Source organism: Dendrobates tinctorius, unplaced genomic scaffold (genome assembly GCF_039654945.1).
Source record: "Dendrobates tinctorius isolate UK_male_01 unplaced genomic scaffold, ASM3965494v1 ptg000021l, whole genome shotgun sequence".
Lineage (NCBI taxonomy): Eukaryota > Metazoa > Chordata > Amphibia > Anura > Dendrobatidae > Dendrobates > Dendrobates tinctorius.
In genome coordinates, this window is record NW_027361689.1 from 41,829,949 (window position 1) to 41,852,701 (window position 22,753).

Genomic DNA, 22,753 nt, shown 5'->3' on the forward strand with positions numbered 1-22,753 from the left:
ATTTCTATACAGAATATAATGCTAGAACTACAGCAAATACTGACACAAGTGTAGAAGAAATGGATCATACTAAAATAGATACTTTATAAGCATTAATGCTGCTACCCTAATTCTGATTGCCTGCAGCCACCACTAGAGGGCGCTCACTGCATATCTATGTATAAAATTCCCATTAGCTATGAACTTTGGGCGGCCCAGGTCCAAGTATCAGCTGAGCGGTGGGAGGTGCAAGGTGTAGGACCTCCAAAGTTCTGACACTGCTGACCAATCTTTGGGATAGGACATTAGTATTTTAGTAAAGGGCAACCCACTGAAATGTTATAGTTAAATTTGTTCTAATCAAGCAAAATGAGAACTTGCAGGCTGATATTTTGCATGATTTTTTTTAGGGCTATGAAAGGGTTGTAAAAAAAAAATGAAATAAAGAATAATTCTTACACTGCCCCTTGTCTGTTCTGGCATCCAGGCTTGGACTGGCCCATAGGGGAACCGGAGAATCCTCCAGTAGGCCGCTGTGAAGGAGTGCTGATGAGCATTGCTGTTACACCTGATTCACAATTTGCAGAATATGGTATAATCTAATCATTCAATAAACAAGCTAGCCAAGTTATTATTACGTTGAAACAAAAGTAAATTTGTTTACTAGGTTCAGGTTAAATTGGGCCCCAAGAATAAATGTTACTGGTGGGCCTTTGCCTACCCAGTCCGACACCCCTGGCATCACAGCTGGTCCTCCTCTGGCTCGCTTCCTCCTTCAAGCTTCAGCTTTTTCTCTTCGGCGCCTACTGCGCTGACTAGTCCTCAAATGACGTCATAACCTTGCTTGTTGTAAGAAGAATACCCAACGGGCAAAGACCAGCGCTGCCCCCGCAAGTGACGACACTCAAACGAAGAATCATCAAAAAGGAACTAGATAAAAAAATAAAATAAATCAGATATTGTAGTGTGGGAATGCTGGGGACTTTTTAATTAAAGTATGTTAGAAAATAGATTAGATTATTAAATTAAATAGGCATTTAGGATGAAAATTAATTAGTGTTTTGGACCACCACTTTATTCCATTTCTTATATATGTCAAAAACTTCCGGAAGCACCCCTTTTTAATGCAAGTGTACATAAACTACCCCCACTCGAGCACACAAATAGTCCAGTGAACTTCTACATTTGTACCTGTTATTGCCCATAAATACTTTTATTTAGAAGCAAATGAATACATAAATTTAATTAAAAGCAAAAATTTGCCAATTTTGTGTTAGAGTGTCTGACTGAATTGGCAGAAGCCCACCAGTAACAGTGGGCCCCACTCTTCAGCTACATGAAAAAATAACCAGACTCTAGTATGCAAATTTACTTTTGTTTCTGTATAATATTAATTTGGCTAGCTTGCTTATTGAATGATAAGATTATACTTTTTTTCCTGCACTATTCGTTAGCACTTTTTTACAGCGGCCCACCAGAGGATTCTCCTGTTCTCCTGAGGGCCAGTCCAAGCCAGGTGCTGTAGATAATTTAACAAATAGGAGACTGTCTGTATTCAAGACAGTTGTGACTAATTCTCTATTGTTTCGCACAGGTTTATAGTCTGTTGATATCAACTTCTTTTTTTTTTCCATTCACTGACAGCAAGTAGAAGAGTGGCAACACAAACTGCACTGGAAAGTTACAGAACTTTACAACTTTATTAATACACCTTGCTGTTGTAGCAGTTCCTCTTTACATTCCATATAATCGGGAGAGTAAAGCTTATTGCAGCTTATTTGCAGTGTAATCAGAGTTCCGCTTTAAATGCTAAAAAGTTCTGTTAATGTGGAGGTCCATTGGGAATGATTGCACACAACAACCTCCATGTATCAGTGCAGTACAAGGCATCTGTCCTCCGCAATGCTGACATCACAGACTCACTGATGATCCCACACAGGGACCTGCACACTGATACATTGTGTAATACCGGTGTTGTGATAAATAATGCACAGCGCTCTTCCTGTTTAATATAATGAGACATGGCACTGCGGGGAGGCAGAGTAGAGCGCCAGGTACGGCGGTGCGCACACCTATTATACAGTCAGCACTTAGTTAATGCCGGAGATGAGTAATACCCGGCGTGAGAAGCTCGCTCTTTGATTTCTAGGGCTACTTATGTTATTGCTCCAGGCACCACAAATTAGCTGAGATGTGAAGAGAATAGGAAATCAAATATAAGCGGAATATTATGTGCCGTTCATTGTACTGATAAAACTGGTCCAGTTATTATTCACATGGATATGAAAATCCTGTAGTGTTAAAAGTGCACGATCTTAAAGTTTAAAGGGAGTTTCCATAAACTACATAGTTCACACAGCCAGAGAGGTTAGTAATAATATTCTGTCTGTCTGTTGCCACAACTAGGGGGAGCTTTGACACTAAAAGGGAACCGATCACTAGTTTTTGAGTTTGTGAACAAATTCTGCCACCTTTATCCGCTCCTGCGCTGCTTTGCACAAACGTGTCTATCATGCCTGTATATCCCCCAAAGTACCATTTATATTGCTACTGTGCTGTATGTAAATGAGGATGGCACAATGGACATCCTCACTGCAACGTCTGTGCCTCCTCTCTGCTCCTAATCGCCGTACTCCGGCTTTGATTCATGTGGATCCATTCATCCTGCGTCATCCACATAGTGAAACAATGTCTCACGCCTGCACAGCAACATCACAGGTCCACGCAAGTGCACATCACTCTGCCCTACTTTGCATACAGCATAAAACATCACTGTGCAAGGCAAGCGCACATCGCTATGTCCTACTTCACATACAGCATAAAACATCACTGTGCAAGCACACCGCTCTGTCCTCCTTCACGTACAGCATAAAACCTCACTGTGCAAGCTCACATCACTCTGTCCTACTTTGTGTACAGCATAAAACAACACTGTGCAAGCACACATCGCTGTGTTCTACTTCACATACAGCATAAAACATCACTATGCAAGCACACATCGCTCTTTCCTACTTCACGTACAGCATAAAACATCACTGTTCAAGCACACATCGCTCTTTCCTACTTCACGTACAGCATAAAACATCACTGTGCGAGCTCACATCGCTCTGTTCTACTTCACATACAGCATAAACATCACTGTGCAAGCACACATCGCTCTGTCCTACTTCGTATACAGCATAAAACATCACTGCAAGCGCACATCGCTCTGTCCTACTTCACGTACAGCATAAAACATCACTGTGCAAGCTCACATCACTCTGTCCTACTTCACGTACAGCATAAAATATCACAGTTCAAGCACACATCGCTCTTTCCTTCTTCAAGTACAGCATAAAACATCACTGTGCGAGCTCACATCGCTCTGTTCTACTTCACATACAGCATAAAACATCACTGTGCAAGCTCACATTGCTCTGTTCTACTTCACATACAACATAAAACATCGCTGTGCAAGCGCACATTGCTCTGTTGTACTTCACATACAACATAAAACATCACTGTGCAAGCTCACATTGCTCTGTCCTACTTCACGTACAACATAAAACATCACTGTGCAAGCTCACATTGCTCTGTTCTACTTCACATACAACATAAAACATCACTGTGCAAGCGCACATTGCTCTGTTGTACTTCACATACAACATAAAACATCACTGTGCAAGCGCACATCGCTCTGTCCTACTTCACGTACAGCATAAAACATCACTGTGCAAGCGCACATCGCTCTGTCCTACTTCACGTACAGCATAAAACATCACTGCAAGCGCACATCGCTCTGTCCTACTTCACGTACAGCATAAAACATCACTGTGCAAGCTCACATCACTCTGTCCTACTTCACGTACAGCATAAAACATCACTGTTCAAGCACACATCGCTCTTTCCTACTTCACGTACAGCATAAAACATCACTGTGCGAGCTCACATTGCTTTGTTCTACTTCACATACAACATAAAACATCACTGTGCAAGTGCACATCGCTCTGTTCTACTTCACATACAACATAAAACATCACTGTGCAAGCGCACATCGCTCTGTTCTACTTCACATACAACATAAAACATCACTGTGCAAGCTCACATCGCTCTGTTCTACTTCACATACAACATAAAACATCACTGTGCAAGCGCACATCGCTCTGTCCTACTTCACGTACAACATAAAACATCACTGTGCAAGCGCCCATCGCTCTGTCCTACTTCACGTACAGCATAAAACATCACTGCAAGCGCACATCGCTCTGTCCTACTTCACGTACAACATAAAACATCACTGTGCAAGCGCCCATCGCTCTGTCCTACTTCACGTACAGCATAAAACATCACTGTGCAAGCGCACATCGCTCTGTCCTACTTCACGTACAACATAAAACATCACTGTGCAAGCGCACATCGCTCTGTCCTACTTCACGTACAGCATAAAACATCACTGCAAGTGCACATCGCTCTGTCCTACTTCACGTACAGCATAAAACATCACTGTGCAAGCGCACATCGCTGTCCTACTTCACGTACAACATAAAACATCACTGTGCGAGCTCACATCGCTCTGTTCTACTTCACATACAACATAAAACATCACTGTGCGAGCTCACATCACTCTGTTCTACTTCACATACAACATAAAACATCACTGTGCAAGCGAACATCGCTCTGTCCTACTTCACGTACAACATAAAACATCACTGTGCGAGCTCACATCGCTCTGTTCTACTTCACATACAACATAAAACATCACTGTGCAAGCGCACATCGCTCTGTCCTACTTCACGTACAACAAAAAAAAAAAATCACTGTGCAAGCGAACATCGCTCTGTCCTACTTCACGTACAGCATAAAACATCACTGTGTAAGCGCACATCGCTCTGTCCTACTTCACGTGCAACATAAAACATCACTGTGCAAGCGAACATCGCTCTGTCCTACTTCACGTACAGCATAAAACATCACTGTGTAAGCACACATCGCTCTGTTCTACTTCACATACAACATAAAACATCACTGTACAAGCGCACATCGCTCTGTCCTACTTCACGTACAACATAAAACATCACTGTGCAAGCGAACATCGCTCTGTCCTACTTCACGTACAACATAAAACATCACTGTGCAAGCGCACATCGCTCTGTTCTACTTCACATACAACATAAAACATCACTGTGCAAGCTCACATCGCTCTGTTCTACTTCACATACAACATAAAACATCACTGTGCAAGCGCACATCGCTCTGTTCTACTTCACATACAACATAAAACATCACTGTGCGAGCTCACATCGCTCTGTTCTACTTCACATACAACATAAAACATCACTGTGCAAGCGCACATCGCTCTGTCCTACTTCACGTACAGCATAAAACATCACTGCAAGCGCACATCGCTGTCCTACTTCACGTACAACATAAAACATCACTGTGCAAGCGCCCATCGCTCTGTCCTACTTCACGTACAGCATAAAACATCACTGTGCAAGCGCACATCGCTCTGTCCTACTTCACGTACAACATAAAACATCACTGTGCGAGCTCACATCGCTCTGTTCTACTTCACGTACAACATAAGACATCACTGTGCAAGCTCACATCACTCTGTCCTACTTCACATACAACATAAAACATCACTGTGCAAGCGAACATCGCTCTGTCCTACTTCATGTACAACATAAAACATCACTGTGCGAGCTCACATCGCTCTGTTCTACTTCACATACAACATAAAACATCACTGTGCAAGCGCACATCGCTCTGTCCTACTTCACGTACAACATAAAACATCACTGTGCAAGCGAACATCGCTCTGTCCTACTTCACGTACAGCATAAAACATCACTGTGTAAGCGCACATCGCTCTGTCCTACTTCACGTACAACATAAAACATCACTGTGCAAGGGAACATCGCTCTGTCCGACTTCACGTACAACATAAAACATCACTGTGCGAGCTCACATCGCTCCACAACGGCTCCTCTCCGTACACCTCATACACACACGGCTCCTCTCCGTACACCTCGTACACGCGCGGCTCCACCTCGTACACACACACGGCTCCTCTCCGTACACCTCGTACACGCGCGGCTCCACCTCGTACACACACACGGCTCCTCTCCGTACACCTCGTACACGCGCGGCTCCTCTCCGTACACCTCGTACACGCGCGGCTCCTCTCCGTACACACACACGGCTCCGCTCCGTACACCTCGGACACGCGCGGCTCCGCTCCGTACACCTTGTACACACACACGGCTCCTCTCCGTACACCTCGTACACGCGCGGCTCCTCTCCGTACACCTCGTACACGCGCGGCTCCACCTCGTACACACACACGGGTCCGCTCCGTACACCTCATACACGCGCGGCTCCACCTCGTACACACACACGGCTCCGCTCCGTACACCTCGTACACGCGCGGCTCCTCTCCGTACACCTCGTACACACGCGGCTCCTCTCCGTACACCTCGTACACACGCGGCTCCTCTCCGTACACCTCGTACACACGCGGCTCCTCTCCGTACACCTCGTACACACACACGGCTCCTCTCCGCACGCCTCGTACACACACGGCTCCTCTCCGTACACCTCGTACACACGCGGCTCCTCTCCGTACACCTCGCACACACGCGGCTCCTCTCCGTACACCTCGTACACACGCGGCTCCTCTCCGTACACCTCGCACACACGCGGCTCCTCTCCGTACACCTCGCACACACGCGGCTCCTCTCCGTACACCTCGTACACACGCGGCTCCTCTCCGTACACCTCGCACACACGCGGCTCCTCTCCGTACACCTCGTACACACGCGGCTCCGCTCCGTACACCTCGTACACCCACGGCTCCTCTCCGTACACCTCGTACACACGGCTCTGCTCCGTACACCTCGCACACACGGCTCCTCTCCGTACACCTCGTACACACGCGGCTCCGCTCCGTACACCTCGTACACCCACGGCTCCTCTCCGTACACCTCGTACACACGGCTCTGCTCCGTACACCTCGCACACACGGCTCTGCTCCGTACACCTCGTACACCCACGGCTCCGCTTCGTACACCTCGTACACACGGCTCTGCTCCGTACACCTCGCACACACGCGGCTCCTCTCCGTACACCTCGTACACACGCGGCTCCTCTCCGTACACCTCGCACACACGCGGCTCCTCTCCGTACACCTCGCACACACGCGGCTCCTCTCTGTACACCTCGTACACACGCGGCTCCTCTCCGTACACCTCGTACACACGCGGCTCCTCTCCGTACACCTCGTACACACGCGGCTCCTCTCTGTACACCTCGTACACACGCGGCTCCGCTCCGTACACCTCGTACACCCACGGCTCCTCTCCGTACACCTCGTACACACGGCTCTGCTCCGTACACCTCGCACACACGGCTCTGCTCCGTACACCTCGTACACCCACGGCTCCGCTTCGTACACCTCGTACACACGGCTCTGCTCCGTACACCTCGCACACACGCGGCTCCTCTCCGTACACCTCGTACACACGCGGCTCCTCTCCGTACACCTCGCACACACGCGGCTCCTCTCCGTACACCTCGTACACACGCGGCTCCTCTCCGTACACCTCGCACACACGCGGCTCCTCTCCGTACACCTCGCACACACGGCTCCTCTCCGTACACCTCGCACACACGCGGCTCCTCTCTGTACACCTCGTACACACGCGGCTCCTCTCCGTACACCTCGTACACACGCGGCTCCTCTCCGTACACCTCGTACACACGCGGCTCCTCTCCGTACACCTCGTACACACGCGGCTCCTCTCCGTACACCTCGCACACACGCGGCTCCTCTCCGTACACCTCGCACACACGCGGCTCCTCTCTGTACACCTCGTACACACGCGGCTCCTCTCCGTACACCTCGTACACACGCGGCTCCTCTCCGTACACCTCGTACACACGCGGCTCCTCTCTGTACACCTCGTACACACGCGGCTCCGCTCCGTACACCTCGTACACCCACGGCTCCGCTTCGTACACCTCGTACACACGGCTCTGCTCCGTACACCTCGTACACACACAGCTCTGCTACATCCACACTGTAAATCCTGACCCCACACATACTTACCTCAACCAGCACCATGACAACAGCAAAGCAGTCTTGCAGACACCAAGAGGCAAGGCTGTGCGCACAGGACCTGTGATGAGGTCACAGGAGGGGCGGAGTCAGGGGGTGACATGATCGGGGGTCTGGACAAAGGCTCCTGATCATGTGACCCCCCTGACTCCTCCCCCCCTGTGACCTCATCACAGGTCCTGCGAACAGAGCGAGCAGGCAAGCGAGTGCGACGCTGTGAGGGGGGGGTCTCATGCTAGGGCGAGGATGGGGGGCGTGGCGGCAGGAGCCACAGTGGCCGCAGCAGCTGGCAAGCGGCCAGATGATCGGGCGCTGGCGCCCGCGGCCCACGTGACAGCGGCCCAGCGGGAAAATGCCCGGTTGGTTATATTGCCAATCCGGGCCTGCACGTCATCCACATAAATCAAAGCTGGAGGACTGCGATTAGTCACAGAGAGGAGGTACCAGATGCCGCAGCGATGATGCCTCCTTCGGACCGGACCGTACAGCGCGGGTAAAATGAAAGTGAAATGCATCTTTAAAGGGGCTGAGAGGGAAGAAAATGTTCATAAATGACCGTAGCTGTAATAAGTAAGGCCTCAGGCATCCACTTTTCATGTGTGTTGGATACGGGAAACGCTGATTTATGTATAGCATAAGACAATAAGCTATGCAGCCAGGATCCGGGATGAAGTGACTAACAGAAAAATGGGGCACATGGGCAAATACAAGTTTATAGAACTTACAATTTACAAATCATTTTCTAAAATCCCAAAAACGTGTTCTTCTTCTTTTGTGTCCAGTTTTATCTTCAGTAATTGAAATTCACCATTTCCCATGGAGCAGAAGAGAGAGTGAAGGTCTTGGGTGGTTCCTGTGACCCTTCATGTCATGATTAGTAACGCCATACTGCCGAGCCGTGGGTGGTCATTTCTTTCCCCATCATTTACTGCCCTAGTCATGTATCTAGATACCCAGAACTAGGCAAAGTGGCATGTTGGCGCCCCTAGCACAGGGGGGCATTAGCCTCGGTTGCTCCCTTACCTTCCTGCCTGTCATCCATGTGGTCTACACCAGGCACTTATCAGCGCTGTCACTCGCCGCTCTATGTTTGACTTGCAGTGACATCTACTGTCAGGACTGAAAAATAGATATTAAATCCTCACAATTTTCTGCTCATTGGTTTTCTAAAAGCGTGAAATGGGATAACTGTTCCACCCAAACTGTCCGCTGAAAGGATGATTTTCTGCCATGTTATATACAGAGACTTCGTTTTGATTCAGTAATGTCAAATCCTTCAGTCCTGGTGGTTTTAGGACTCACCTTAACATTTCCGAACTATCAGATCCATCAGAGCGCTGTGCGTGTTATAGTATGGAAATCCAGGTTACGTGACTGTCATTTTTCAGATTATTGGACATCTTGGCTGACTGTACAATAAGACTAGTATGGTCCGGCATCACACTGGTGATTTGGACATCAAAGGACAATCGACATTTTTGGAGTTCTCCATCAATGTCTAATCTATTTGATCTGGAGCTTTCTGATCTCAGCATTCCCAGACCTCAGAGCATTGTGAGTAGTGTAGGGTCCTGGCGCCCGAGGCAAATCAAGTTTTTTGCACCCCCCTAACCAGTTGACCACAAGATTGAACTTCTTATCCTCCAAATACATATATTGTATTTTAAGAAAATACTAATGTAATTATAGTTTGCCCATTAACCCTCTAAATTCAGAGTAACATTTTAAAACTAAAAAGTGATATTAAATATATATATATATTTTTATTAATTTTTTTTATGTACCGTAATTACACTGCTCAAAAAATAAAGGGAACACTTAAACAACAGAATCTAACTCCAAGTAAATCAAACTTCTGTGAAATCAAACTGTCCACTTAGGAAGCAACACTGATTGACAATCAATTTCACATGCTGTTGTGCAAATGGAATAGACAACAGATGGAAATTATTGGCAATTATCAAGACACCCTCAATAAAGGAGCGGTTCTGCAGGTGGGGACCACAGACCACATCTCAGTACCAATGCTTTCTGGCTGATGTTTTGGTCACTTTTCAATGTTGGTGGTGCTTTTACACTCGTGGTAGCATGAGACGGACTCTACAACCCACACAAATGGCTCAGGTGGTGCAGCTCATCCAGGATGGCACATCAATGCGAGCTGTGGCAAGAAGGTTTGCTGTGTCTGTCAGCGTAGTGTCCAGAGGCTGAAGGCGCTACCAGGAGACAGGCCAGTACACCAGGAGACGTGGAGGGGGCCGTAGGAGGGCAACAACCCAGCAGCAGGCTCGCTACCTCAGCCTTTGTGCAAGGAGGAACAGGAGGAGCACTGCCAGAGCCCTGCAAAATGACTTCCAGCAGGCCACAAATGTGCATGTGTCTGCACAAACGGTTAGAAACCGACTCCATGAGGATGGTCTGAGTGCCCAACATCCACAGATGGGGGTTGTGCTCACTGGGCACTACAATGTACTGGGAACTAAACCGTTTTGGGCACAATGTACAGGCATTACAATGGCAATTTTCACTTGCCAACATCCACTGCTTCTTGTTTCTTTATTAACTAATTTTTGATATAACTGTGGTTTAAGGGCATAAAATTCTGATGTTTTCACAAATAAACACAAAAAATATTGACTTAAATTTATATAAAGTACAATGTGTCAGGAAAAAACAATCTCAGAATCAGTTGCAGGCTGTTTTAAATTGGGACCGTCCAGATAATCTCAAAGCGTTACAGCGGTTCCTGGGTTTTTGGAATTATTACAGGAAGTCCATTAAGAATTTTTCTGTGATTGCAAAACCTTTAACCGACATGACTATCTTTTACTATCTGGACTGAGAATGCTGTACGCGCTTTTGATTGTTTGAAGAGAAGTTTCGCTTCGTCGCCCGTCCTTGTTCAGCCATTTGTGTCTCTTCCCTTCATTGTGGAGGTGGATACTTCTGAGGTAGGGGTGGGGGCGATGTTGTCTCAAGGCCCACTTCTTGGTAAATTGTGCCCTTGTGCCTTTTTTTCTAAGAAGTTGTCGCCAGCTGAGCTCAGTTATGACATAGGTAACAGGGAATTGGTAGCCATTAAGTTGGCTTTTGAGGAATGGCGTCATTTCTTGGAGGGAGCCGCTCATCCTGTTACAGTGATTACTGACCACAAAAATTTCTTGTATCTGGAGTCAGCCAAGCGTCTTTCACCTAGAAAGGCTCGCTGATCACTGTTCTTTAACAGGTTCAATTTCTTCGTTACTTACCGTCCGGGTTCTAAAATGCTAAGGCTAAGGCTGATGCATTGTCCAGAAGTTTTCCTGGTGGAGAACCACGTGAGGAGCTGGTTCCTATCCTCCAGAAGGGTGTAGTAGTGTCAGCTCTCAGTACTGAGGTGGAAGCTGAGATAGCTGAGGCTCAGGAGGAGGTAGCGCCAGGTCTTCCGGTTAACAAGTCCTTCGTTCCTCAGCACCTTCCTCTTAAGTTGTTGGGGGGGAGCATCATGAATCAGTCCTGGCTGGTCATCCAGGGTTTAAGAGCACGTTGGAGCTTCTGACACGTCAATTTTGGTGTCCCAAAATTCGGAGGGATGTCGCCTCCTATGTATCAGCCTGTTCCACTTTTCCAAGTCTTTGCACTCTCGTCCTGGTACTTTGTTTCCTCTTAGTGTGCCTAGCAAACCATGGACAGATATTTCTATGGATTTTATTACGTATCTACCTTCCTCTGCTGGTAACACTGTCACTTTAATAATAATAATAATAATAATAATAATCTTTATATAGCGCCAACATATTCCGCAGCGCTTTACAGTTGAACAGTTTCAAACACAACAGTCATAAGTAACAACGTTAACAATACAATAATTAAAGCGAAATAAGACGACCCTGCTCGTGGAGCTTACAATCTACAATGAGGTGGGGGAGATACAAAGCACAGGTTTGTATTTACAATGATGTATTTACAATGACGGTCCAGCCATCTTCAGGGGGTGGGGGTTAGATGGAGATAGTGAATGGGCTACACACACAAACATAACATGACTTTGATTACTGAATGTGATAGGCCGCTCTGAACAAATGTGTTTTGAGCAAGCGCCTAAAACTATGCAAATTGTGGATGGTCCTAATATCTTGGGGTAGAGCATTCCAGAGGATTGGCGCAGCACGGGAGAAGTCTTGGAGTCGGGAGTGGGAGGTACGGATCAGGGCAGAGGTTAGTCGAAAGTCATTTGCAGAGCGCAGCGGTCGGATAGGCCGATAGACAGAAATGAGAGAGGAGATGTAAGGGGGTGCCGCACTGTGGAGAGCTTTGTGGGTGAGAACAAGTACTTTGAATTGTACCCTGTAATGAATTGGCAGCCAGTGTAACGACTGGCGAAGAGCGGACGCGTCTGAGTAACGATTAGCCAGATGGACAACCCTGGCTGTTTTTTAGTTGTTGTCAACCGGTTTTCCAAAATGACACATTTTGTGGCGCTACCATCCTTACCCAATGCCAAGACACCGGCTCAGATATTCATTCATGAGGTGGTCAGGCTCCATGGAGTTCTGTCTGACATTGTATCTGATAGGGGTACCCTGTTTATTGCTAATTTCTGAAAAACTTTCTGTTCTCGCTTGGGGATTAAGTTGTCTCACGCGTCGGCTTTTCATCCTCAGTCGAAAGGACAAACAGAGCGCATGAATCAGAATCTTGAACAGTATTTGCACTGCTTTGTCTCTGACAAAATACCGTAATACACCACACACTCTACTAGTTTGTTTGCAAAAATATATATAAGGTTTATTCAATGATTAAATAACCAAAAATAGATGCCAAACAAAATGAATGCATGATAGTATAATATGACTGAAACACCCAATGTTTCGATCCTCCCAGGTCTTAGTCATGGGGTTACTAGAAGACAAGACAAGAAAAACACATGTAAGATACAAATACCAAAATAATATGAGGAAAAAAAAAAATGAGGAATAAAGAATTACAAAATAGCCAAATAATGGATACCAATAAGGGCATGATGTGCCATAGTAATGCAACCAGATAATAAGGCTAACAAACTCGCTGATGTTACTGGAAAGGTCATTTAAGGAAGAGCAATGCACATAATTGGATGACAACATTGAGCACATAACATTAGAATGATACAAATAATAATGTAAAATACTCTCAGGAAAGAGAGAGGACGATTGCAAATTACAGTGAGTATAGAAATTTACCTTGGTTTCAGATATAAAGGGAGTATAAGGCAAACAATGGAGGTGAAAAGGCCCCTTTTGCAATCTCCAGATACTGTAATGAATAATGGAGATGTTAGAAGTGAAAAAAATAAACAGAAAAATATAATGAATACCTATCATTGGTGGCCGTCAGGTGTATGGAGGGCCTAAAAATACATTTTATAGGGTTTAGCTTAGGTAAAGAAGCAGCGTTAGGAAAGGACCCAATTCAATAGGACATGATTACCTGGACTTAGGGGCTGTATAGCGGCTGTGTAGCAGTGCTCCCACGCCTTGCTGTATGCACTGGCATATTGAAATGTAAGGGATTGCAGATATAAGTACCGCAGCGTACTCCACCGACCCGGAAGTGACGCGGCAGGGAGACCGGTGTTGTTTGGGGCTCAGTGACCTAGCGATGGGGGCAGTGCTGCGCGAGTCTCATGAGCGCATGGATGTATGTGTGAGAGACAGAGTATACAAATTGACCACCAATGTATAAATGCAAAAACGTGGGACAAATGTAGGTATGCTGTTGAAAAGCAATTCTAAAGATGAGAAATATAAAAAATAATGAATGATAAATGGTAAGAAATAAAAAAAGATAAAAAATTAAAGTAAAAAATAGGGCCACAGGGAATAGGATAAACAAGGTAGCAGGATCGTCGCTGTATACAAACAGATATGGCTAAGTAAGAGACTGTAGGGAATAAGGGTGGTTTTTGTATAGGGGGACAGAGATGATATGTGGACAATGTATATGGTATACAGAGGGCTGGTCAGAGTGAATAGAGGGAGACTCACCTAGTGGGATGGGGGGTCAACGTGTCTGTAAAATAAAGGACATGGTTAATTACAGTTATAAGAGCCAATTGATTTCTCTATTCAGACTCTTTGGGGCCAAAGTTTCAGGTTTATGGATCCAAAAGGTTTCTCTTGTTTTGAGCAATTTATTATGATTTCCTCCCCTTCTAGGTCTGGGTACATGTTCAATAACCTGGTATTTAAATTGGGACACAGTATGTTTGTATTTGGCAAAATAGTCAGGTAACGGCAGCCAAGTCTTACTACAGCGTATGGTGAATTTGTGACTCGCAATGCGATCTTTTACATGTTGAGTTGTCTCTCCAATGTATAGGAGGCCACAGGGGCATTTAATGACATAGACAACAAAATTTGAGTCACAAGTTTGATAGCCATGGATATGATATGATTTTCCCGTTCTTGGATGGGTGACAGTATCAGATTTTTGGCGTTCGAACAGGTGGCACAGCTAAAGCAAGGGAAAGTGCCTTGGCGGCGTGTAGTTAAAAATCTCTGGGTAGTTGTAGGACGTGTGCTGCCGATGTCAGCCCGTACAAGTTTGTCCCTGATAATTAGGGGCTCTCCTGTTGCACATTAAGGCTGGCATAGTGAAACTCTCGATGTTGGGGTATGCTTTAGAGAGTAATGGCCAATGCTTTCTAATGATTGAGTGAACCTTGCGTGTTATGAATAAGTCACCGTAGGAGGCAAAAACAGAAATACTAGCTAAGTCCAGAAAACCAGAGAAGTTGGCAGCTATCGGATTGCAGACCCCTGAACCTATCAACAACAACTAGCAGTAGCTGTGGGGGGTTCCTACGGTGCCCTAGACCCCTCGATCACAGCCGGAGAACTACATAGCCTAAAGACAGAAAGAGAAATCTAAACTGCCCCAGAGCAGACCCCAAAGCCATAGGCAGCCCCCAACATATAATGACGGTGAAGCAAGATGAAAAAACACTCACACAGATAGAAAGATAGGCTGAGCAAATGATGGGGCCAAAGCTAACTAAATAGGACAGGATAGGAAAGCTGCTGTCTGCAATCCGCCAAAAACCCTATCAAAACAAGGGCCAACAGGCTGATAGGGAAAAAGGCCCTGAAGACGCTAGGCTTCAAAAAGACTATATCAGCACTCAGGTATTTTCTGAAGACAGAGCAAAAAGGAATTAACTCACCCCAGCAGGGAATGGCAGAAATTCAGAAAAACAAGGCAAAACAAAACACAAATGCAAAAAGCAGTGCAGAAAACTTAGCTTTTGAGGAGCAGGAATCAGACTGGTCTCCTAGAATCCCTCAGGGAGATCACCAGCAAGGCAGAAGGGCGTCGGCTGCCTTATATCCAGTCAGCAATTCCCGTCACCCAGTCATCATCATCATACCCAGGTGCTTGGTAATCAGCCTCAGTACCTTCCTTCACCAGAAGAGGGAGTTCATCAGACCTCAATGGTGAAGGGGAAAATGAACTCACAACACTTGGGCATCAGTGGATGGTGAGTATGTACAAAGGGAACTCTGTCCTTAGTAAGTAAAGGTGGACGTGGAGATAGCGGGTTCAGAATACACGCTTTTTCATGTTCTAGCAATCTTGAAGGATAATTTCTGTCCCTAAATTTCTGTGACATATCCTAGTAGTAGTAAATCAAATGACCCTGTCCAGATGAAGAAGATGTCATCAGTGTAACAACGATAACATCTAGCATGTTGGTTAAATATCTCCTCTGGATAGATGTAGTTCTCTTCAAACAAATTCATAAACACGCTAGCGTAGGTTGGTGCGAGGTTCGAGCCCATCGCGGTTCCACATGATTGGATGTAGTAAACATCTTCATATAGAAAAAAATTCTTGCACAGAACCAATCTAAGAAGGTCTAAACAAAGTTGAATAGAGTTACTGGGCATATCAGATGTTTCAAGAAGTGATTTAGTGGCCATAATGCCTTTTTCATGAGAAATGGAGGTGTAAAGGCTATTTACGTCTAATGTTTCCAATAGACTATCAGGCGGTATTGAGTTATGTTGTTTAATCAAATCGAGAAACTGCCTAGTGTTAAGTAAGAATGATATAGTAGTCCTAAAAAGGAGTGTTTATATTTTTTCTAGAAAAATAGAGGTCAAAGTATTGAGTTGATGGACGCCATAATGGGTCTGCCTGGGGGATTGGTGAGTGATTTATGGATCTTAGGGAGGATGTAAAAAACAGGAGTTTTGCTTGTGGATTGGTGAGAAATGTGGCTGTCTTTTGATCAATTGTATGGTTGTCTAGGTAAATCCTGATCAAATTCTGGATTTTGTCGCTGTGCCTCATTGGTATAAGCAGTGCAATCCATAATTACCGTAGCACCGCCCTTGTTGGCCGGTTTTATGATAATGGTTTTGTTATTTTGGAGAGATGTTAGTGCCTGCTTTTCTGGCTGTGTAAGATTATTGTGAGTAGGAAAGAATCCTAAACGCTGTTGGTGGGATAATTCCTTAACCTCACCGTCAATAAAAGCAATGAATGTCTTAGTAGCATGAAAGGTCTGTGGTGGACTAAAGGTAATGGGATTACATAACCCCAAAGAGGCGATGGAGATCTCCACAACAGAGATGTCCCCAGTGGGAGCCACTCTGTTATCGGAGGTCTCTGATAAAGTCCCAAAGTAAAGGCCCTTTTACATTTAGCGATGCACCAGCGATCCGACCCGGTCAGGATCGCTGGTGCATCGCTAAATGATCGCTAGTGAGCTTTCATACAGAAAGACCTCACAGCGATGCAGCAGCGACGCAGCGCACGATACTCACCATTCACACACAGCGATCCTGACGTCCTCCCGCCCGCCTCCACGCGTCGCTCGTCGTCACAGCAGGAAGTCTCAGCAGGAAGCGTCCGACGAGAAATGGAGCTGGACATTCTCGCGCGATCAGCGATGGACAGCGGGGGAGCCGGTCGCTGGTAAGTATCACACATAGCGATATCGCTAGCAATATCGCTATAACGTCACAAAACCAGTGACGTTTTAGCGATATTGCTAGCGATATCGCTTAGTGTAAAACCCCCTTAAGTCTTTAGTCTCAATGCGCGATAGAAGCGCTGTAGGTCCTTCTCCAGCTGGAAAGCATCTCAGTTGGGGGTTGGACAATAAGACAGTTCCTTTTGAAGTAATGCCAGTTCCACAGGGGGAGCGCATGACTCGAAATATTTATCACTAGGTTGGATGTCTTACCTGGGAACGAGTTGTCATCTTTTCTCTTTGATCTTGTCGGTCGGTGCGTTGAAAACCTCCCCTGCGGTCTCTGACATTCAGGAGGAGTGGTCGGCTTTCCATAGTCTCGCGGAGTTCGCCATTATTAATCATAGTCATGAGTCCTCTGGGGAGCCCCTTTTTTCTGTGTTTATGGTCAACATCCTCAGTTTAGTACTCTTCGGCTAGGGTATTCTTGCAGGGTAAATTGGAAGAAGTTCTCCGGCTCCAAGATATTGTGAAAACAAATTTTCTTTATTCACATCAGACGATACAAAGTGGGAGTTAAAATGCCAGTATAGAAAATGCAGATGCTTGCGTTCTCAACGCGTTTCTGGTGTCTAGGCACCCTTAGTCATGTGAATAAAGAAAATTTGTTTTCACAATATCGTGGAGCTGGAGAACTTCTTCCAATTTATCTTCCAAAGTGCCCTGACACGGCATCTCCGTGCTCTGATATCCAAGATGTCATCGCTGGTGAGCCGGTCTTCCTTTTATTTATTCTTGCAGGGTCCCTGAGGAGGATGGGGTATCGTCTATATGGAGGAAAGTTAAGCAGTGTTTACTTAGTATGGGTTCTAGGTAGAAGCGTGTGGCTGACTGTAGACGTGTGCCTGGTCAAGACCTGGATGTGGGTTATTTGGTGTGGTTATCCACCAGGAACATCAAACTCAAATTACCATCACTTAAGTTCGGTCCCCGTTTTATCGGTCCGTTCAGAATTTCGGCTGTCATCAACCCACTGGCCTTACGGTTGGCTTACCTGCGATGTACAGGTTTCATAATGTTTTCCATAAGTCTCTTCTGAAGAAGTGCAGACACTGCGGAATTTTCCGCACGGTTTTTCTGCAGTTTCAAATCCGCAGCATGTCAATTCTTTGTGCGGATTCCGCTGAGGTTTAGCACCTGCTCCATGGCAGGTGTCAAACCGCAGGCTAAACCGCAGAAAAACTGCAGATAAACCGCAGGTCTTTTGACCTGCGGATTTACCTGCGGTTTTCATCAAATCCACACGGAAAATTCCGCAGAACAATCCGCAGCGTGTGCACACACCCTAACTGATGCATTTTCTTGGCTATGGCCCTGAGGAGAGGACTTGGGTGCCTGCGATAAATATCAATGCTGGATCAACCCTGATAAACCAGGTCCGTGGCATCCTGAGGGCCCTGGGGTCCCTCATAGATGACGGGGTACTGTCATGCTGGCTTCGGACTCTGTTCACACTGGGGTGTCTGATGTGCAGTCTTGGACCTTCCTGTTGCTAGCCTGAGTTTGGGTATCCGTGGTGGTTTGTTCTCTGATATTCAGCTTTGCAGGAGTTAATTTTTTTATTAGTTTCTATTGAAGGCTGAGGCAGCTGGGAATGCCTTATCCCTTTAAGTATGGCTCCGAACATTCCTGGATGCCGACTATAGCATTTGCGTGTCACTTGCATACCGGTCCTGTGTTGGAGTAGCTGTTGATACTCAGATCTTAATTTAGGAGTTTAGTGAAGTATACTTTGTTGTTTGTTCATTTCCCTATTTCTATTGTGCTCCCCTCACACACCTATTGTGTCGTCCTGATAGTTTGCTTTGTGGTGCAGTTTATTTTATCCCTGTCGGTCTTCATCTGTGGTTTCCATTAGGGTTCACCTCCTGGGGTGGGGGTTGTGGGGTTTAGCTCAGGGCTGGACAGGAGATATGGACAGGTCGGTGACTCAGGCCTTCCTACCTTCAAGGGTACCCCTGAGTTAAGGAAATACAGGGATTCCCCTAGCTTGAGGGGCAGTTCAGGGGCCCAGGTTCCTCATCTCCTGTTTTTCCATTGCTTACCGTGACAATCCCTCTGCATTTCGGCAAAGAGGTTAAATCACCAGTTATACAGATGTTATAATGTGGGGGCCGCACGCAGGATTCTTTGTTGTCTGGCAGACGCATCATCTCAATATAATCATGCACAAAAGCCAAACTCTTAGTAGAGCGACTTCCCTGTAGCTGCTCAAGGATATTTCTTCTATACTTACATATATATATATGTATATATTGCAATATTCATGTGTTTTGCGGTAAACCTCATAATTAATCCCTAGGGTAACATATTTGACAGTAAGCTGAGATATAGCAACATGTGGCACTAATTAAACTTCCAACAAACTGTTTACATTGTATCCAAGAAGAGAAATATCTGCAATGCATGCTCCGTGCGTAAGTCATGTGCACATAATACAGGGGCAAACACACGGGAAACTATTGTGATAAAAATGACCTATTGCTTAAATCAGGTTTTTATGTTAAAAGAATATTTTAAAAAACAGCAATATGTTTTTTAAGATCACAATCTGTATTAAAAATGCTAAAAATAGAAAAAGTGTTATTTTCACATTGGCCACTAGGGCATTTTTAGACTCTAGGGCCCTGATTCATTAAGGCTGGCGTTTTTTACGGCAGTCTTGATGAGTGGGCGTGCTGGAGTCAAATTTATGAAAAGGCGCACACCTCTTAATTAATCCGGCCCCTCTTAGAAGCACCACAAATTAGAGACTGAAGGAAGATTTCCAGTCATCTAATTCATGATGAGCTGTGGCCTACCTTAGTCCAGTGCTCGGCATGAATTAGATGACTGGGCATTGCAACGTCTCGTCCTGCCCCCGTTCCGTTCATTGTGGTAGAGCTGGTCGAAACTGCCGTGAAAGCGCCAAAAGTTGCAAACGTTTTGCAGTTTTACCGACTCAACAGAAGGTGAGCATTTTGATAAATTGAAGGCCTATGGGTTTGTGGACGCGGTCTTACAGGAGCTCCACCACCGCCATCTTTGCTCTTTACTTTCAAGTATATAGAGCCTTCGGCTTCCAAATCAATCTTCCTGAAGAACAATTTTTTGTTGTTTCAGAAAATCTACATGTACATTATCTGCAATGAACAGACTCATACCCTAGCTTTTGTATTGAAGTGTCTAATGAGAGTGTGCAAAGGTCATTGTGAAGGGTAGGGGCGGAGGTGAGCTTTGACATTGCGTTTTGTGATTGGTGGATCCGGTGTTACCTTCTATATATAGAGGTGTTATCAATCATTGTACAGGAGGAGGAGGTGAGCTGTGACATCACCTATTGTGAATGGTGGATCCTGTGTTATCTACTGTATATAGAGGTATAATCCGCCATTGTGTACAGTAGGAGGAGGTGAGCTGTGACATCACCTATTGTTAAAGGTGGATCCTGTGTTATCTGCTACATATAGAGGTATAATCTGTCATTGTACAGTAGGAGGAGGTGAGCTGTGACATCACCTATTGGGAATGGTTCCTTTGTTGTCAGCTGTGTATAGAGGTATAATCAGTCATTGTACAGGAGGAGGAGGTGAGCTGTGACATCACCTATTGGGAATAGTAGATCCTGTGTTGTCAGCTGTGTATAAAGGTGTTATCATTCACTGTACAGGAGGGAGGAGGTGAGCTGTGACATCACCTAATGTGAATGGTGGATCCTGTGTTATCTATTGTATATAGAGGTGTAATCAGTCATTGTACAGGAGGAGGTGAGCTGTGACATCACCTATTGTGAATGGTGGATCCTGTGTTATCAGCTGTATATGGAGGTACTGTATAATCAGTCATTGTACAGGAGGAGGAGGAGGTGAGCTGTGACATTACCTATTGTGACTGGTGGTTCCTGTGTTATCAGCTGTATACAGTATAAAGGTGTTACCTGTCTTTGTAATCCTGCCTCTGCTGAAATCTTTTCAACCTAAAAAAAAAAAGTTTCAAGTGTAAAAATTGAATATTACTATTTTGCTTTTTTCTGGTAAAGATGTGAAAAAATGTATTGCTGGAATAAAAAATATACGTTAGACAAAAACAATAGCTAATTTTCAGACAAGACATAGTATCCAACACAGCAAAGCTTTTACCCCAGTATTCTGACATAAAAAGTTTTGAAAAGTCGCATAATTTTGGCACAACTGGAGGCTGCACGACTTTTTTCATTTTCATAATATTTTTGAAAAACTGGGTGAGACTGGGACGTGGTGACCACCGCACATCATGAGCAGCGGTGTTCACTACTTCACAAATCTTACTCCAGCAAGGACTGGAGTAGGATAAGTGACAAGGCGCACACTGAGGTGCGCTTGAGGAGAGTGGGCCCAGGTCAGTCTCATTGCTATCCTTACATAGGTCCCTCAAGTCCAACCTTTCTCCACCAATTGTACGTTATTCCTGGTTATTGTTGGATGAATCGGCTCGTGTTTTTTGAAGGGAGTGAAAAAAGCACCATGTCTCTCTGTCCAGATTGGCATTACCCAGCACCATGAGGGGGTGCATTTTAATCTCGACCATAAGCCCCCTTTGCTTTATTTATAACCCTCATAGACATCTCAGCTGTCCTGATCATGCAATGTTCACAGGACAGGTAGAGACAGGTTGTCTGTAAGAAAAAGTTTGCGTCAACACCGTCCTCGACGCTCGTCTGAATACCCCATGGATGGTCTCCTTCCATCTCTACTTAAAATGCAATAAAACCAATGCCCTCTGAATGTGCCCCCTGCAAGGAATGCTTTACGTAGCGGCATTAATTAGACAGGAGTTACAGAGCCGGAGCAGCCCGCAGAGTGTTTGTTAAGCAGCATTCTCCATATCGGGGTCAGTAAATAGAGACCCCCGTGGGAATATTCACAAATTACTGGGAAGTCACACAGTGTGAGATCAGCTCCCAGTAACCTTAATAATACAAGTAAAATGTAAGGAAAAGTCTCCTCCTGGCGACATTCAGCATGTGCTCCTGGTCAGCAAAACCTGCTGCAAGATCAGATTGGTGTATGAAGGAAAAGTTTCAGTAAATCTTATATTTTATTCATTAAGATCTCTGGTATTTATATGCATAAAGCCCCCGTTACACATAGCAATATCGCTAGCAATATCATTGTAACATCACTGGTTTTGTGACGTTCCAGATATTGCTAGCGATATCGCTACATGTGATACTTACCTCCGACCGGCTCCCCCGCTGTCTGTCGCTGATCGCGCGAGAACGGCCTGGACCGTTTCTCGTCGTCAGCTTCCTGCGGCGCTTCCTGTGGCGCCGAGTGACGCGTGGACGCGGGCGGGAGGACGTCAGGATCGCCTCGTCTGACAAGTAAGTAGCGACCCCCGACCCCTGCTATGTCGCTGGTGAGATCTGCCTGTTTGGCAGCTCACTAGCGACCACTTAGCAATGCACCAGCGATCCATATAATTGTCGGGATCGCTGGTGCATCGCTTAGTGTAACGGTACCCTAAGAGTCCGGGGGGTGGTCCTTCTCATTGATTGACAGTCTACCCTGTATAACAGTGCATGCAGAGGTAGTTGTCAATCACTGCTGGACTAAAATCCATTCAAACCACAGGGATCTCAATGAATATACTGAATCTTTCCATACTAACCTGTACGCCATTCTGCGCAGCTTCTTCTCTATACCGTGCTGTCGACAGAT

The 22,753-nt window shown here is 45.7% G+C and overlaps 1 protein-coding gene and 1 long non-coding RNA gene across 2 annotated transcripts in view; one reads left to right on the forward strand and one right to left on the reverse strand.

Annotated features, from left to right (window-relative positions):
• LOC141083845 (uncharacterized) overlaps window positions 1-8,172 on the reverse strand; it is a 97,555-nt gene extending 89,383 nt beyond the window's left edge. Inside the window, exons 1-2 of the long non-coding RNA XR_012230839.1 lie at window positions 8,069-8,172; window positions 701-909 (exon numbers count right to left, since the gene is read on the reverse strand). This is a non-coding gene — a long non-coding RNA (uncharacterized lncRNA). The remainder of the gene's footprint in view (window positions 1-700; window positions 910-8,068) is intronic.
• The window catches only part of KLHL29 (kelch like family member 29), a 1,048,894-nt gene that overhangs the window by 1,001,981 nt on the left and 24,160 nt on the right, over window positions 1-22,753 (forward strand). The gene's annotated exons all lie outside the window — the stretch shown is intronic.